This window comes from Rhinatrema bivittatum, chromosome 3 (assembly GCF_901001135.1).
Source record: "Rhinatrema bivittatum chromosome 3, aRhiBiv1.1, whole genome shotgun sequence".
In the NCBI taxonomy this organism is placed as follows: domain Eukaryota; kingdom Metazoa; phylum Chordata; class Amphibia; order Gymnophiona; family Rhinatrematidae; genus Rhinatrema; species Rhinatrema bivittatum.
The window spans coordinates 435595184-435614733 of NC_042617.1; the positions used below are offsets into that span (position 1 = coordinate 435595184).

The window sequence follows — 19550 nt, forward strand, 5'->3', positions numbered from 1 at the left end:
GCCTTCAGAGTCTTGCATTGTATGGCACCTGATTCAAAGCCCTTGCTTGACTGAAACAATGGACAAAGTTTTATTAACTATAAGTGGCTGCTGTTCACCTACAGTATTTGCTTACATACATTTTAATGGCATTATCCTTTGTGGCTATTTGTTACACATCTGGCTGTGTAGTACAATGGTTCTGTGCCTATGGATCCAAAAGATGATCTGCAAAGATGACTGACAAGTGGTCCCAAGTCAAAACCCTATAAAAATTATTGAGGGGAGAAGACGGGATAACCAGACCATGACACTGTGGTGTATTAATCTTAAAAGAGCAGCTCCCTGTAGCATCAGATTTATTTATTTATTTATTTATTCTTTTGCTATACCGATTTTCATGACAAGAATCACATCAAACTGGTTTACATTTAACAATGTGTGTAAAGTATAGAGAACTCGAACCACAGTAGCAAGAGAGTGGTTAGGAAAGTGCAACAGTTACAATAAAACAGGGTAATGATAACTGGGATCTGGAAAAGAAAAAGTGGGGAGATAACTGAACAGGAAAATATTTACAAGGTAGCAAAATCGATTCCTAAATGATATTTACAGGGTAACACAATTGATTCCAATAGAGTGCAATTGTATAACAAATGATATTAATAATACGGTAAAGGAGATGACTGTGAAGTTAGAGATTACTTATTTAAATCCATTTTTTCTGATAAAGTGTTTATGCTGTTGGGTGGGGTTCTTGCAAGGAGGATCCCTGGTTGCAGAGAGGTGAGAGGGAGACCAGAGATCTAGTGAGATCTGTGGAATTGTAGCAGTGTAGATCGGTCCTTATCTGCTATCATATTTTGTCTCCTCTGTCTATAGAGTCACATGGTTTCCTTGACTAGCTCTGTATGTACTGTCCTGGCAGGATCCAGGATGAAATCCATGCTTGCTTTTATCTTCTCTTTGCAAACAATCTCATAAATAAGGAGTCAGTTACTCTTTAATTACTTCCTGTAAGTTTTACTTTACACTTCTCTACATTTAAACAATTTAAAATATTTTGTAATTGAAAATTGATCCGTTCTTAAAAGTCAATTTGTTAGAGTTTGGTGAAAAGGCAGCCTTCTCTACACTAACAGTATCCTTTTTGGAGGAGTATGGATATTATCATTTATAAACTATTTCAACACCTGGTTTAGTACCTTGCCTTTGGAGTGAGTGGAGTGAGCTGAGTTATGACTTTACACTAGGAATATATTTTGATTTTTATTGATTTACTACACTGTATTTTATTGATTTATTATAGTGTATTTGTTTTCTTAGTGTACTAAGTATCTGTTGTATTGCTTTCTGATGTAAACTATTGTGAGTTGAGCTTTGTTCAAAGAAAGCGGCCTATAAATTTAACGTAACATAATAACAATGAATGTTTAGAGAATATCATTAAAGAGGTAATACCTACCTTTCCCCAGGCAGAAACACTTGATTTCTTTGTTATTCCAGTCGACAGTGCTCTGTCGCCTTACCTTTCACCTGTACTCAATCTTTTGCCCTTCAGGCAGGTAATTGTAAAGAGATAATTGTATGAATGGCCAATGCCAGATATTTTCCATTCTTTATAGATTCATTTCATGTAATTGTGTAATTTGTCTTAATCAGGCATAAATAATAGTTAAAGGCATCAATATACTAACTGTCCTGTACATTAAGGATTTTCTATAGTCATATATCTGAATTTCCCAATAGGCCTTTCTGTTCTCCCCTTAACTGGCTTCAGCTAGGCTAATGTGCACGAGACTTCACACACTCAGCTGCTCTAGTCCTAAAATGTGGAACAAATTACCTCTAACACTGCACTGGGAGACTTGCTACCTTCTCTTCTGGAAAAAAGTCAAAGCCTAGCTATTTAACCATGCCTTCCCCTAGACTCCTCAACACAGATTCTTCCTAGTCCACTGGAAGTCTTCTTGACAGTGAATCTTGCAAGGTTCACCCACTTCTGGGCTACCTCTATCTAACACAGTATATATATATATAGTCCTGCAGTGACAGCCTGCCAGTATTCTCCGTCTCCAACAGATGGTGGATGTACATCTCCCTACTGGGGATTGCTTCAAGTTTTAGAAGGAGAAATAAAAGGAAATTTAATTTGCCCCGCTCTCCTGCAGTGATACCAAATGGACCCTCCCCCAGTTGAGAATTCCTGAGGTGATTACCGTGGTCCTTCAGATGAGTCCCTTGGTCCAGTAGCTGGTAGTGACAGTATATGCCCTCTCCCACTGGAGACGGAGACTGTCTCCACCATCTGCTGGAGATAGAGAATACTGGCAGGCTGATGTCACTGCAGGACTATTTTGCTCAGTCTCCATCTGCTGGTAGAAATGCATAACCCACTGGTTCTGGATTAATCTGACAAGACACTAAGAAATTAAAGGTTTTTCCTATAGTCATGCTGAGAAACAAAGGTCAACAAAATCAAATTAAATCTAAGGCAATTCTTTTTTTTTTTTTGCTTAATATCTTTCTTGACCAGCTTTCGGGAGCTGAAGCACTTCCTCAGGTCCGAACAGAACGAGCAAAAGATGACATTGCTAGAAAATATAATTGAATCATAAAATGTCTAATGATAGTGTGAAAAGGAAAGGGGAAGAACTGACACATGATCAGAAAAGGAAAGACAGAGGGGGGGAGTGACGTCACGGATGGGGATAGCAGCTTGAATTAAGAGCTCCCGCCGCCGCCGCCGAGTTTAATCGCTTACCATCCGAGCAGAACCCCCTCAAAATCAACCAAACAAAGATTCTGGGTGTCCCTTAAAGCACTGCTATAGCAGCAAAGAAGAAAAATGTCAATTTCCAGCAATTTTCTTATAACAAAGGAGGACTGTCCGAGGCCGAGGAACGTGAGGTAGGCATGGGCGAAGCTCAAGATGGCGCCAATTTGCTTCCTCCGTTTGCTAACATGGATGCCGATCTCGCTGAACAATCTAACCAGCTGACCTCAGAGCACCCCACGAGAGCCAAATTCTGAGAGTGGTTCACGAGCTTAAGAGCCGACATCAAATCTTACCGTCAAGAGATGATTTCACATATGGAGGAGCTCAAGGAGGAAATGTCAACGATGGGCCACAGAATAGACGACCTGGATACCAGACTAGATAGCCAGGCTGAGATGATTAAACATACCACAACATCTTGCACAGAGCTTCAATCGGATACCCAGCAATTAAAAGCGAAAATCGCGGACCTAGAGAACAGGGCAAGACACAGTAACTTGCGTTTCCGCGGTTTTGTGGAGAATGCCGCTAACAAAAATTGCACTGAATTACTGAAAAGATTCTGTAACCACCTTCTCCTCATTTCTCATACAGAAGGGGACTTTATACCGCTGGAAATTAAACTTGACAGAGCTCAGAGGACAGTACGAGCCCCCCTTCCAAACTGGGGCCGTGACAGAGTGGCCTGCTTTCATGACTTCACAGTAAAGGAACAGGCTTTGCAGGCTGCTAAAGCCCAAAACACATGGCAATGGGAAGATCAGGAGATCTCTATATATGCTGATCTGTTGCAAGCTATACTGTAGAATCATTACTCACTCCGGGAAATTACATCCTTCCTCAGAAAGGACAGCATCAAGTACTGCTGGCTGCACCCTTTTGGACTCTCCTTTTCCCTATAAGGGGTATCTCAAAAATCAGCTCGCTGACCAAGGCTCTTCCCATCCTTACACCTTGGGGCTTTACCAGCACCTTGATCCAGGGCAGCTCATCAAAATCATCATCTTCAGGTCTCCCCACTCCCGCTTGGCAGAGAGTTGGAAAAAGGCATAGCAGATTGCGGAGGCATTCGGGTGGATCCCAACCCAGCCAAGCCACAACATGAACTTCCAACCGAGGAGATCTGCGAGTATCTCAGACTATCTTGAGCTAGCTCTTTCACGCAGGCATTTCCTAACTCCAACATTATTTAACTCCCATCAATCAACACGCTTCGCTAGTAATAACGTTAATAAATGTTATTTATTCAATGCTATTTATACATATATATAATTATCTGATCTTCATTTTCCTTCTAACTCCAAGTTATTGATTTCCTTGTTATATGTAACTGCTTTTCTGCACTATTGTTCAAATTGTAAAGTTTTATTATTATTGCACCCCTGTTTCTTGTGAACCAGCATGATGGGACTATCGTCCTGAATGTTGGTATATAAAAAAACTTAAATAAATAAATAAAATAAATGAATAGGCAGAAATCTTGCTATTCTTAATTTAAAAGGGAGACTGTAGCCCACAGCTTTCTCTTACAGGAGGTTGGGTTTTTTGGGGGTTTTTTTATAATTCTTTATGATCTTTATCTTACTGTTATAAGATTTTGCCATATAGGCGGTGGGGGGATCTCGTCCCCATTTATGACGATAATACCCCCCAGATTGGGAGAGTGTGTAGCCTGCAGGGAGGGAAATGCAGGCAAAAATCAGTTCATAGGGGACAAATCTCTTCCCCCTGTGTTTAGTGCTGATTACTGTTTTTTTATTATATTATTCGCAGATAATCCCTCATACGCAACAGGAGTTACCTCTCTCTTCTTAATCCATGTTGTCTGCCTTGGGTCATATTTCCTACCAGGTTTACTGCTTATTGGTGGAGCGGCGCATCACGCTGTGGCCCTCGGCTGGGGAACTGCCCAACTTATCATTGCGTGAGGGCTGAGCCCACACCTTTGAGTTATACCCAAAATCTACATAAATGGCTAAAATATGTATCATGTCCTTTAATGTTAAGGGGTTAAACTCCCTGCAGAAGTGGAGCCTCCTTTTTCGGGAACTTGATTTAAAATTGCCCAAAATAGTGTTCCTTCAAGAGACCCATTTATCTAAGAGGTATGAATATCTGATGAGATCCAACCGACAATACTTTACGCCCAACAATAAATTAGCAAAATATACTGGGGTCGGTATACTATTTCTGCAAAATTTTATATTTGAATACACCTACTGCCTTTCAGACCCTAAAGGCAGGTATCTATTACTCCGAATTAAAGTGAATGGGTCCCTCTATACTTTAGTAAACATTTATGCTCCTAATAGAGAACAGGCTACTTTCTTTCAGGAACTTCACCAATTCTTGTTACAGCGTAGTGTGGGCTTATTAATACTGGGGGGTGACTTTAATGTAGCTCTCTCTCATTATTTAGATACCTCTAAGGGACACGCACAGGTTGCAACATTACACAGCAGGGTTCTTAAGGATCTCATGAACGATCTGCAGCTTGTGGATCCTTGGAGACTCCAATACCCTCACTCCCAATCCTATAGTAGTTATTCCAAGCCACATGATTCCTATTCCCGAATAATTATATCTTGGTGACTAAGTCACTTTTCCACTATATTCAGAATACCGAGGTAGGCATCATCTCATGGTCAGACCGTGCTCCTATTAGGACCTCACCATGCGGGGGAACAGAGTGGGAAGGCGGTTTTGGAGACTTAACTATTCTATATTGAATGATCCATCCTATGTACAAGACATTTCCCAAGTCATTAATTACTTCTTCGGAACCAGTGATGGCTCTGTTGATTCCCCTGTGGTGGTCTGGGATTGTTTTAAGATATTCATCAAAGGCCTCTTTATATCTCTCTTCTCATGTCTCAAGAACCAAAAGAATGAGGCAAGTTCCCAGTTGCGGGATGAGATACGCCTTCTCTCAAAGCAACATATTCAGAGCAGATTCCCAGCTATTTTGACTCCTCTCACTAAAGCCAGAGAGGATCTCCATAGACTGGAAGCTGATTGTATCGCTCATTCTCTGGAACACTCTCGCCAAGAGCACTTTGAAGGAGGTGAGAAGGCAGGGAAGCTGTTGGCTAACAAACTTACTTTTCAAAATTATATCCTAAAAATTAAAAATGACTTAGGCGAGATATTATCAGCTTCATCAGAGACTGGCCAGCAATTCCTTAAATTTTACCAAACTTTATACACTGCTGAATCCCAGATTGCCCCAGTGGCCATACATTCATATTTGAGCTCCATTTCCTTCTCCCGTCTCACTATGGAGATGAGGGAACTCCTTAATGTGGATATCTCCACCCCAGAACTGCTACTGGCTATTAGGGGTCTCAAAGCAGGAAAGGCTTCCGGTCCCGATGGATTCACCGCAAAATTTTATAAGTCCTTTGCCCCTCAGCTGGTTACACCTCTGTAAAAATTATTTAATCACCTACGGACTGGAGACTCTTTACTACCAGATCCAAACTTTGCAGGCATTACAATTATAGCCAAGCCAGGCCGTGACCCCACACTCTGTGGCTCGTATCGCCCAATATCCCTTATTAATCTTGATTTAAAGCTACTGGCCAATGTGCTTGCAGCCCGCTTGAATGGCTTTATTGCCCATATTATTCACCCGGACAAAGCTGGTTTCATTCCAGGCAGGATGGCCACCGACAGTGTTCGGGAAAATTATAAATATAATCTGGGGGCGCATAATCAGCACCTGCCCACGCTCCTCCTTGCTATTGATGCAGAAAAAGCCTTCGACATGGTGCATTGGCCTTTCCTCTTTGAGACTCTGAAGGTTATAAACTTTGGTGACTCCTTTTATTATTGGATCCATACCCTTTATAATAAACCCAAAGCGTGTCTGAAAATAAATGGGAGATACCCGGATACTTTTAATATACAACAGGGCACTAGATAAGGTTGTCTCCTCTCACCCATACTATTTGCCATATTTTTGGAGCCCTTGGCCATTACCATCCATAATAATGCTCTCATTGATGGCTTTACCTTAGGAACAGAGACCTACAAGCTTTCGTTGTTTGCAGATGACATTCTTTTTAGTTAGTAATCCCCACACCTCACTGCAGGCTATTGAAAATAATTTGGCTTCCTTTAGTGCAGTTTCTGGCTTTAAAATTAATTGGGATAAGTCGGAAATATTGAATGTCTCGTGCGATTCCCAAACTACAATGTATTTGAAATCCAATCATCTATTTAAATGGGCTCAGTCCAAAATTAAATATTTAGGGGTCTATTTAGGTAAAAATCTATCTGATCTTTTTCAATCAAACTATGTCCCCTTGTTCCAGACAATCGAGAGGGACATGGATCGATGGTCACGCCTTACCATTTCCTGGCTTGGCAGGATTGCCGTCGTTAAGATGAATATCCTGCCGAGACTACTATATCTATTCCAAACTCTTCCAATCCCATTAGCATATACGACTCTAAAACGCTGGCAAAAGAAATTGATGCAATTCCTTTGGCGGCACCACCCTCCTAGGGTAGCCGGGTCTGTTCTTTTTCAAAACAAGCTTGAAGGGGGGCTTGGGACTCCCAAACGTGTCCTGGTACTGCGCTGCTTCGTAGCTTCGCCCCATCATTGACTGGCATCGTGTTCCAATGGTAAAACATTGGGTACAAATTGAACAAACCTGGTCAGGAGACATGCTACTGCAAACTATGGTTTGGCATCCTAGGCACACTTGGCGTCCATGCCCTAATTTAGCTCCCACTACTAGACACACATTGAATGTTTGGTCCACATGGAAGGATAAATTGATAGGCTCAGCTTCGTACTTCTACTCATCTTCTCTCTTTCATAATACCACTTTTACTCCATGCATCATTCCCTCCCTGTCCTTCTCCGCCTGGAAAGCTAGAGATCTCACTCAAGTTGCCCATTTCCTGCCAAATGATAAAATAATTCCCCTTGCCGATCTGCAGGTCGCACATAATTTGCCACCATTTGAATTTCTAACATATCTCCAGATAGCTCATTTCATAGCCTCCTTGCAGAGGCAATCCCAACTGGCCTTTAAGAGATCCCCTTTCGAGGGGTATTGTACCCAATCTCAGTTGGTAAAGGATCTGATATAAAAAATTTATAAATTACTGAATACTCTGAAGAACAATGGTCTTTATTTATTTTATTTATTTATTTAGGGATTTTATATACCGATTTTCTTGATACAGATCAAATCAACTCGGTTTACATAGAACGATAGTACATTAACAGTAACTAGTCAAACCTCAAAAGAGGAGACAGATTGTGAGCAGAAGGTAAAAAGTTACATTATAACAAGGGAGAGTAACTAGGAATTGGAAATGAAAAGACAGATAATCAAAGTAGAGAGATATAACAGAGAGAAGGGGCTTGAAGCCAACCTCAGGAGAATAACTCTAGCATTATAACATGATTATATGACATTCTGCTAGTTATTGAAGTACAGCTGATTGAAAAATATCTTAGTAGGATATAGTCTAGGAGACAGGAAAGGCTCTACCGAAAAGCCAAGTCTTCAGTTTCTTTTTAAAATTTATGAGGCAGGTTTCCTGTCGGAGGTCTGGGGGTAGTGTATTCCAAATGGTGGGGCCTGCTGTTGAAAAGGCCCGGTCCCTGATTGATAATCTTTGTACCAATTTGATTGGGGGAACATGAAGGGATCCCTTATAGGCATCTCTCAAAGGTCTAGCTGAAGGGTGTAGTAGGTCTAGTGGAGTCTGGTGGTGGATGTTTTTATGAATAATGGTGAGGAATTTGTGAACAATTCTAAAATTAACTGGAAGCCAATGTAGGTCTTTTAAAATGGGCGTGATGTGATCTCTGCGCTTAGTGTTGGTCAAAATCCTTGCAGCTGCGTTTTGGAGTAGTTGCAGAGGTTTTAATGTAACAGCTGGTAGACCTTGTAGGATCGAGTTACAATAATCGACCTTAGAGAACAGGATTGCTTGGAGTACAGTCCTGAAGTCATGGTGATATAGGAGAGGCTTGAGTTTTTTAAGCACCTGTAACTTGTAGAAGCATTCTTTTATAGTATAATTTATAAATTTCTTTAAGCTCAGATGGTTGTCAATAATAACTCCAAGATCTCTAGCATGAGTGATGTGGGAGATAGTGTGCAATTGTTGTAAGTGTAGACTATTTTCAGGGGTGATAAGCAGGATTTCAGTCTTAGCAGTATTTAACACCAGGTTGAGGCTAGTAAGGAGATGGTTAATAGTTTGAAGGTGAGATTCCCATAATTTGATTGCTGAGTCCAAAGAGCCTGTTATAGGAATCAAAACTTGGACATCGTCTGCGTATACGTAGAATTTCAAATTTAGCGACGAGAGGAAATGGCAGAGAGGGAGGAGATAAATATTAAATAGAGTGGGAGATAGAGAGGAGCCCTGGGGGACTCCATGTGGGGAATTAGTATAAGGAGATTCCATATTATTGATTTTAACCTTATAACCTCGATTACTGAGGAATGAGTCGAACCATCTGAAGACAGATCCTGAGATTCCTATGTCGGATAGCCGGTTTAATAATATAGCATGGTTGACTGTATCGAAAGCTGCGGAGATATCAAGGAGTGCAAGCAGGAAGGAGCATCCTTTGTCAAATCCCAGGTATACTTGATCAAGGAGTGATATGAGGAGTGATTCCGTACTATGTTCTTTCCGAAATCCATATTGTGAAGGATGAAGGATATTATTTTCCTCCAAGTAATTTGATAGTTGATTATTTACTACTTTCTCCATGATTTTGGCTATAAAAGGCAAATTAGATATTGGTCGATAATTTTTTAGATCATCTGGGTCCAAGTTTGGTTTTTTGAGGATAGGTTTGAGAGTTGCTAGTTTGAGAGTGTCTGGGAAGATACCTTGTGAAAATGAGCAGTTAATAATGTCTGCTAGGTATTTGGAGATGGAGTCTGGTATTAGAAGCAGTAATTTAGATGGGATATAATCTTGTGGATGAGAGGAGGGTTTCATTCTTTTGAGGATAGTTTCCACCTCTGTAGAATAGGTGGGTTCGAATGTTTCCAATGTAGTGAATGAGTTAGGGCGGTAGAGGGGATCTAAAGAAGGTGTGATAGGATTGGAGGGTAATTTAGCCAAGGTATTAGCAATTTTACTCTGGAAGAAGATGGCCAGTTCATTGGCCTTTGATTGGGCTATATCATCAGAAATTGGTGCTGAAGTAATCTTGGTGAGGTCTGAAACATAAGCGAAAAGGGCCTTTGCATCGAAGAACATATCATGGATACGGTGGGCGTAAAAGTCTCTTTTGGTTCGCAGTGTCATGGTTCTGTAATGATGGAGAGCTGCTTTGTAGATGGCTAGAGATTGAGGATTGGGGGAGTTCCGCCATTTCTTTTCCTTCTGTCTTAGGCTTTGTTTTAATGTGCGAAGCTCCAAAGAGAACCATGGTTGTTTATGTTTCTGAGATGGATTGAAATTTTTTTGATGATAGAGGGCATAGATTATTTGCTATGGTTTCAGTGATATTTTGCCAAGAAAGTATAGCTGCATTAGGGTTCGAAAGATCCAAGTTGGGTAGTTCTTTGCATAGAGAATTGTCAAGGGCTTCTGAAGGACAAGATTTCCTATAGTGCAGTGTTGTTGGTGGCAGGGGTGCAAGAGATCCTGTCGTCATTTTAAAAGTGGAGGTGATCATAAAGTGGTCTGACCATGGTACTGGAAGGTAGGAAGGGGATGAGAGTTGTATGAGGCTATTATTTGTGAAGATAAGATCAAGGGTGTGACCCCCTTTATGAGTGGGTTGGGTGATAATTTGGGTAAAGCCCATAGCTGAGAGTGAGGAAAGGAGAACTTCACAATTAGATGATTGAGGCCTGACGTCAATGTGTAGATTAAAGTCCCCAAGGATGATGGAAGGAGTATCCAAGGTCAAGTATTTAGCTATAATTTCCACTAAAGGCGATACATCAAGGTTTAGCAACCCAGGAGGGGCGTAAATGAGGAGGATCTGGAGAGTTTTTGATTTGAACATTCATGAACATTCATTCTTTGATATTCATGAAGACCAAGTCCGTTTCAATCTCCTCCTATATAATTGAGCATAGCTATAAAGTACTATTTAGATGGTACATAGCGCCCACTCAACCAAGCAAGTTCAATCCTCGAATTAGTGGGTTATGCTGGCGTAATTGCTCTCTGCCAGGCTCTTTTTGACATATGTGGTGAGATTGCAAACAAATTCAAAGCACCTGGTTGAAATTAGATATTTTCCTTTCAGACATTTTAAAAGCACCCATCCACTTAGCCATAACACATGGACTCTTTTATTTGCATGATGAGGATTTCCCTCATCACACCCATACTTTTATTCAGCATTGTTGTATTGCATTGAGAATGGAGATTGCTTATTCTTGGAAAAGACCAAATGCTCCCACTTTTCAGGAGGTCCTGATGAGATTGGACAAAACTTGCACAATGTATAAAATAACTGTGGCCAAACAACACAGGATGGACAAGTTTCATAAGGTTTGAATGCCCTACTTGGAGGCAAGCACATCCTACGTATAGCACCCCTAGGACCGGTAACCCAGGGCACTAACAACACCAGTATACATGTTGGTTCCTTCTATATATACCTCTTGTATTATTATTGGTCTTTCCTGAGTGTACTCCTGTATGTATCGCTATTAGTTAAGATTATTTGTTATCCGCGATCTGTTGTATAATTTGATGTTTAGGAAAACAGCACGAAGGGGTGGGGGGGGGGGGTTAAGGGGAATTAGTTTATAAAATTGGAAAGTTGTCATTGATACTTGATGATGTATAAGCCTACGGGCCATGATATGTTTGGTTTGTTATCTTTTTCAAGGATTACAATAAAAATTATAAATTAAAAAAAAAGAAAAGGAAAGACAGTGGCATTTTATGGCTTATAATAAATTTAAAAACCAAGGTCTCTGAGTCCTTTCTTGTCCGTTCTGAAGTGTCAGATCACTTCATTTGTTCAACTTTATTTCTGTGCATTTAAATGAACTAACAAGGCACCACACTGTGAAATCTTACAGAAATCAAATTGCAGAATGGAAGAAACCCCTTATTTATTATGTATAAGAATTGGATATGCCATCTTTTCCTAAAAGCAGATTATATAACCTAACAAGGCATTGAGTACATAAGTAATAGATACGTACAGATATGACAACAAATATGAGGTAGCTTTCTAGTAAATAAGAAATAGGCACATTGGGTCTAAATTGCATATACTGTCGAAAAGGGTCAAGCTCAGGTAAGACATAAAAAAATTTAAAAAAGAAAGATGGCGTAGAAGGGATGTTGTAAGGTTTCCCCCTTTCTCCGGTCTCTGTGCTTGGCGCGCCATTCCGACGTTCATTCCCGCCCCCAAGGGAGGTTAAGGGACGTGGGCAGCCTGGCGGGTTGAACAGCCCATGTGGGCTAGAACTCGCTGTTGGGCTTTTCATTGTGCGCTGCGAGGTAGGTCGCGGCGGTGTCTTCAAGTGCCTTTTCCTGTACGTTTGGCTGCCCTCTTCAGTACCATCGGTGTGTGCAAGTGTGTCTGTGCGTCCAGGTTGTGCACCCAGTTTTTGGACATTTAGTCTGACGCCTACTTGAGCGTCTAGGTGATAGTGGCTTCTATGTTAGGCGCGCGCTTGCCTGTGTGCAAACTTTGGGTGCATTGTTTGTGCGCTTACATTTGGGACACTTAGCCTTGGGATGTCTACATTTTGGGCACCTAAATTTTGGATGCATATATTTTACAGCATGAATTCAGCTGGATGCACACCTTCAGTCGCCTGTTCAGCATACTGACAGACTGTTGGTGCCTGTGGTTAAGAAAACTAAGCACCTTTTCCCTCTGTGCTGCTTGTCATATTCGGGCATCTCAGCCTGGCGTGCCCTCTTACTTGTGTCAGCGCTGCTTAGAGGCTGAGGCTTCTCTGATTTTATTAAACCTGATACTTCCCAACCTGATAACGGCCTGGATAAAGACATGTCAGGATGGGCACCTGACCTTGGAACTTCCTTAACTGGTTCATCAGCGGGGAAAGATAGCTCAGTGGGCACAGCACAGATGCCTTCTGGTTTTGGCATGGATCCTTCTGCATTTTCTGAGGTAGAATTTTTTCAAGGATTGCAATCCTTTCTTCAGGCGCAGTCCTCAGCCTCGTCCAGTCCTGCCATGTCAGAGTTTCAGGAGGTGACCTCTCACTCATTCAGTACTACTGTTAAGCGCCGAAGTACACCTAGATCAGCAGTAGGTCCTCCCAATAGGAATCCAGATGGTACGGAAGATGAGACCAATCCTGACTCTCTGGAGTATGGGAAATTCCTCTGAGACTGGAAACATTTAGGACTATGTTGCGGTTCTTTCATAAAGATGAGTTACTGGCTCTGATTTCCCAGACATTAAAGATGCTGGGAGTACATCGGGTAGATTCCATGTCTGAACCAAAGAAAAATCCCATTTTGGTTTCTTTGCATAAAGCCTCTTGTTTTTTCCCTGTTATGGAGGCCATTCAGGAATTGATTGATCTTGAGTTGGACGCTGTAGAGGTTAATTTCAGAGGGGGGTTGGGTTTAGAAGGCCTATACCCCTGGATCCAGTGGTGAGAGAGCGTTTGCATTTTCTGAAAGTGGACGCGCTTGTCTGTGCTATCTCCAAGCAGACAACTATCCCCGTGGAGGGAGGAGCAGCCTTGAAGGATGTACACGATACTTGCAGATAGCTTCTTGTTGTTCCCTGGTGGATCGCTCTTGTTTACTTCTCTCTCAGGAGGTTGATGAATCTGGAATGAATTCCAGGGAAGTTATGGAGCCAGCAGCTGCCTTTTGGCAGATGTAGGCTGTGATTTGGTTTGCATCTCAGCCAGAGGGGTGGCTTAGGTAATAGTTGCAAGGCATCAGTTATGGCTGAGAAATTGGTTCGCCAATGCGACCTCCAAGGCTAACCTTCCGAAATTGCCCCAGTTCCTCGGTTGCCAGAGGATAAGACACAGATGCTGTGCTACTTTGGCATGAGAGGTCGGGCCAGGGGATCCAAGCATTTTCGACCCCACAGAAGAGCATCCTTTCAGAGGACTTGACCTTTCGGTAGGTCGCAGTTCTTTTGTCCCAGACAGCCCAGATGGGGCATGGGCTTAGGTTGTGGAACCTTCCAAGCCTCCCAATTAAGGTTTGCCGACGCACTCCCGGGAACAGGAGATGGGGGGCACCTCTCTCTCTTTTTTGAGAAGTGGGTCAAAATCACATCGGACCAGTGGGTCCTTCAGGTAATTCAAGAGGAATATGTGCTGGAGTTTCGCAGTGTTCCTCGAGACGTGTTCTTGGTGTCTCCCTGCAGAAGAAGCAGGCAGTGGAGTGTACATTGTCAAGGCTCCTTAGTCTGAGGGCTGTAGTTCCCGTACACACATCTCAAGAAAATATGGGTCAATATTTCATTTATTTTGTTGTGCCCAAGAAGGAGGGCTCCTTTCAACTCATCCTGGACCTCAAGTGGTCAGCCATCATTTGTGGGTGACTAATTTTCACATGGAAACATTACACTCAGTGATAATGTCGTTGACCTCCTTGGACCTGTCCAAGGTATACCTGCACATTCCCATCTGACTAGAGCACCAGTGTTTTCTGAGATTCATGGTTTTGGGATGCCATTATAGGTTTTGGGCACTGCCTTTTGGTCTGGCCACCACACCCATAACCTTTTCCAAGGTTATGGTGGTGATGGCAGCAGAGTGGAGAAAGGATGGGATCCTGGTACGCCCGTCTTTGAATGACTGGCTGATTCGGACCAAGTCTCTGGAATAGAGCTGCGTGGTGACTCACAAGGTGATTTCCCTTTTGCAGGAGTTCAGCAGGGTGGTCAACCTGGCCAAGAGCAATCTTTAGCCTTTTCAGTTGCTAGAGTATCTTGGTGTTTGGTTTGACACAATGCAGGGCAGGGTTTTCCTGCCAGAAGCTCGTATTCAGAAGTTGATGGTGCGAGTGTGTCTGTTGAACACTATACGCCCGACAGTGTGGTCCTATCTGCATATACTCTGTTTGATGGCAGCAAACCTGAAAGTGGTGCCATGGGTGAGGGCGCATATTCTTCCTTTTTAGTGCCTTCTTTAGAGCCCACAGTCTCAGGATTCGGCTCCACTTGCCAATGGAGGTCTGCTCTCAACTACAGTGGTGGTTACAAGCGGATCATCTAAGAAGGGGAGTTTCCCTAAAATCACTGGACTGATTAGTACTCACAACAGATGCAAGCCTCCAGGGTTGGGGAGCACACTATCAGGGACTGGTGGCACAAGAGCGCTGGAGTGCAGAAGAGTATCTCTGGAACATCAATCAGCTGGAAGCCCAGGCAATCCGGTTGGCGTGCTTGTGGTTAGGCGGCAGGTTGCTGGGTCGAGCAGACCGAATAATGTCTGATAATGCAACGACAGTGGCTTACATCAGTCAGCATGGAGGAACCAAGAGCCAGCATGGGTTGCAGGAGACAGACCAACTTATGGAATGGGCGGAAGAGCATTTTCAGGAGATCTTGGCCTCGCACATTGCAGGAAAAGATAATGTGAGAGCAGACTTTCTCAGCAGGGAGAGTCTGGACCTAGGAGAATGGGTATTGTCAGACGAGGCATTTCAGCCAATAGTGGATTGCTGGGCCTTTCTTTTCTAGACCTGCAGTGCGAAGGTTCCTCAATTCTTCAGTCGCAGGAGAGATCTGGAGTCCTTGGGTATCAATGCCCTCATGCAGGAATGGCCGGAGGGCAAGCTTCTGTATGCCTTTCCCCCATGGCCCATTTTGGGCAGAATGGTTCAGAGGGTCGAGGATCACAGAGGCTTCTGGTGGCACCAGATTGGCCCAGGAGACCATGGTATGCAGATCTGCAAAGCCTCTTGGTAAACTCCCCCCTCTGGTTTCCAGCGCACAGGGGCCTGTTCTTCATGAAGATCTAACTCGATTTTGTTGAAGTGTGCATATTCTACTGCAGTGATTGCCACCTTGCTACAAGTGAGAAGGTTCTCTACATCCTTGGTCTAAGTGTGGGTTTGGCAAGTGTTTGAGGCTTGGTGTGAAGATCGAGGTGTTCTTCCTCATTAAGATCACACTCATTTTGGAATTTTTGCAGATTGGATTGAATTAAGGGTTTGCCCTTAATTCCTTAAAGGTACAAGTAGCAGCTATTGCCTGTTTCAGGGGTCACGTGAATGGTGGTCCCTTGTAAGCTCATCCAGATGTGGTCCGTTTCTTGAAAGGAATGAAACATCTTCATTCTCCCTTGCGGTTACTGGTGCCATTGTGGCGTCTTAATCTGGTTTTGGATTTCTTACTAGGCCCTACATTTAAACCTTTCCTTGCGGTTACTGACCTTGAAAACACTGTTTCCTGTGGCAATTTTTTCTGCACTCTGCACGTCGAATTTCCGAGCCTGCAGGCCTTGTCTTGCCGGGAGCCATTCCTCCAAGTGACTCTAGGGATGAAACAGCTGTGTACTGTTTCTTCCTTTTTGCCAAAAATGGTCTCAGATTTTCACTTGAATCAGTCCATTTCCCTGCCGTCTCTGAATAGGGAAAGAGATGTGGAGGAATATTGCCTTTTGCGACTCTTGAATGTCAAGAGACACATCATGGGGTATCTGGAGGTTTCTAAACCTTTCTAGAAGACGGATCGCCTGTTTGTCCTCTGTGGTGGTAGTAAACAGGGCATGCCAGCTTTCGTGGGCTACAGTAGCTTGCTGGATTAAAGAGGTGTTCATGGCCATGTAAATGGATACTGAACAGCCATTGCCTTGTCAGGTTATGGCTCATTCCACTAAGGCTCAGGCAATGTCATGGGCAGTAGTTAGATTGCTGTCTTCTGTCGACATTTGCTAGGCTGCGAAGTGGTCCTCCTTATCCATCTTTTCCAGGTATTATCATCAGGATGTGCATGCCCAAGAGGACGCAGCCTTTGCACGTATGGTTTTGACTAGACTGCGGGCAGCCTTCCACCCTGTTTGGGAGTAGTTTGGGTACATCCCACTGATTCTGGATTCATCTGACTAGATGCTAAGAAATGAGAAATGACTACTTACCTGATAATATTTCCTTTTCTTTAGTCAGATGAATCTAGCTTCTCGCGCTTGGCTGCCGAATGATTGTGCTATGGTCCTTCTGCGTGGCTACGTGTTCCAGGGGTTACTGGTAGGTTTTAATCCAGTCCCCAGACTAGTGTTAATAATTCTTTGTCTGAGCTCAGTGTTTCCTGTTGGCTGAGTACTGAAATGGTTATCTGTTATTGATCAAGGTTTTGCTAGATTGTCCACAGTTGGCTTTTGAAGAGAATACTGGCAGGCTGATGTCACTCCTGGAGTATATTTACTGTGACGTCAGCTTTGCTCCATCTCCATCTGCTGGTAGAGATGCATAACCCACTGGTTCTGGATTCATCTGACTATCTGAAAGGAAATTATCAGGTAAGTAGTAATTTCTCATTAGGGGCTTAAATATGTTTCCATAAATGTTTTCCATATTTAAATGTCTGAACTATAAACTTTATTAGCAGTACAAGCCAGATGTTAAAAAGGCAAGGAACGATCACGGTGATTTATCTCTAACACGGTTTCTGGATTCGTGTAAGTTTAATAATATTGGGGAAGATTAGTGAAAACCAAAATGATTTACATCACTGTTGGGGACATTGTCACAAATCATTTTTAGATCCTTATTCTCTTATTATTTTTAAGGTTCTGGTTCTGTGGATATTTACACGTGATTCCGTTTGGGAAAAAGTGTACAGAGCCTCCAACCCAAGAAGTGGAACGCTGCCACAGGTAATGCACGACAGTCAATGTCTTTTCTTTTCTTTAGAAAGGGGGAAGATCTGGGAATATTTTGTGTAACATTCACAGCCACCCACAAGAATTTGATATAGCAGTAAGCCATTATTGCTTAGCAAATTGTGTCCATCTCTATTCTCTACCTACCTCCTTATCTTTCCATTCAGTTTTTTTCACTGGAAGCACCTATCTTTGTCCTTGTTTGTTTATTTATTTATTTATTTTGAATTCTTATATACCGACATTCCTGTAAAATATACAGATCATACCGGTTTACAGTGAAACAGAACTGCCGCCGGAGGGCGTTACATTGAACCTTAAACAATAAAAGCAAAAATACATTCGAAACATTGGAGAAAACATTAAACATTAGAGCATTAAACATTGATTATTAGAACGTGAGAACATACGAAACGTATGGAGGAACTCCAGAACAATTGCAAGCCGTAAGAAGCTTAATGCGGAATAACTATAAGACCTGACAGGAAATAGTTTCACTATTTCCTGTCAGGTCTTCTCTTTTCCTTGTCTATTCCCCCATCCACCTTCCTTTTGTTTTAGCCTGCTTTCCAAAGGGAAGAAGGCTCGTGAGACCGCCATGTCTGTGTGTGTGTCCCACCCGAACAACCTTGTTTGGTGTCCTCTCTACACCAAATGTATAGGACATGTCAGGGGATCCACTTTATGCACAGATTTGTCCACATTCCAGAAAGTAGGATCCATTAGTTCTGCTTTGAACTTCTTGTGCTCTTCCTCCACAGCCTTCTTCCTCCCCTCTCTTTTGATACAATCTATCTTTTTGTGCCTTCCTTTCCTTCCTCGCAACCTCATCTTTCCCTTTTCCTCTCCTGTCATCCCTCATCTCATTACTTTTCTATTATCCCTTATCCTTCAAACTTCTCGAACTATTTTTCTTCTTCATACCTCCCATAATCATTGTATTCTCTCTCTTTTTGTTGTCCCTCCTTCTACTCTCTGCCATCTATGATGGGAGAAGTCTGAGGCTGAAGCACCATGGTTTTTTCCCCAGTGAATCTGCATCCGCCTGACTCCAAATTGCAACGATTGCCACAATGGTTTGGGTAGAGATCACTGATCATGACTCCCGCAACGCTCAGCAGGCATGCATCCTGAATCCCACCTGTAGGTGTCACTGTTGAGAAATGCCTGGTATTTCCTTTCAAGGACTGTGAATGCTACTTCAAGGGCATGAAGCATTATTGGGCCAGCCCTTAATTAGTAGCATTCTTAATTAGTAGCAATATACTTTATTGTCATATGGACCTGAAGAGGTTTGGCTTATAAACAAATTTGCTTTGAAAACATAATAAGATCAGGTAGTGCCCCTAATGTTGTCAGGTGTTGCTAGGACTTCCCTCCAAAGGAGGGCAAGGACATGGTCCAGAAGATGCCAGGGGTCTTGGTAAGCAGCAGCTTGGGAAGAAAACTCACCATTTACAGCTCCTGGGGAGTATTTTCATTTAACACCAAGGCTATTCCCCACAGATTGAGTCCGAAGGTCCAGGCAATCAATGGAATATCTTGAGGTCGCAGGTAGGTTGAGGCTTTGGCTCTAGGCATGGATCTGGGATCTGGTACAGATCTGAAATTAGTCATGGATCGGCAAGAATCAGGAGTCAATCAGACAGAATTTCCACAGTTGAGGTCTTTGAAGACTGTTTGACCAGCAAGGTTGTACCAAGCAGGGTCTTCTTATATACAGCTTCCAATCAGGAACTTCCAGGAACATGGACTGCCCCCGTCAGGTTAACTAGATAATTTCTACCAAGATGTTTTGAGAGCAGCTGGTCCTGTGGGTGATCTGTACCTCAAACTGCAGAGTTTCTGGTTTGAAACCTTCTTACAGGTATTTTTTGTTACGAGATCATACTGAATATAAAGAAGACAGTGAGGAACTTGGCATGTTTGGAATTTGTTTTATTTAAGGCTTAAGGATTTTATTGTTGGATGTATGTTTTTGGTTTTTATATTAT

General features: G+C 42.6%; 1 protein-coding gene across 2 annotated transcripts in view; it reads left to right on the forward strand.

Annotated features, from left to right (window-relative positions):
• TRAPPC12 (trafficking protein particle complex 12) overlaps positions 1-19550 on the forward strand; it is a 350210-nt gene that overhangs the window by 3026 nt on the left and 327634 nt on the right. For both annotated transcript variants that reach the window (XM_029595791.1, XM_029595790.1), the window contains exon 2: positions 17464-17550. The gene's annotated coding sequence lies outside the window, so the exon portion shown is untranslated. The remainder of the gene's footprint in view (positions 1-17463; positions 17551-19550) is intronic.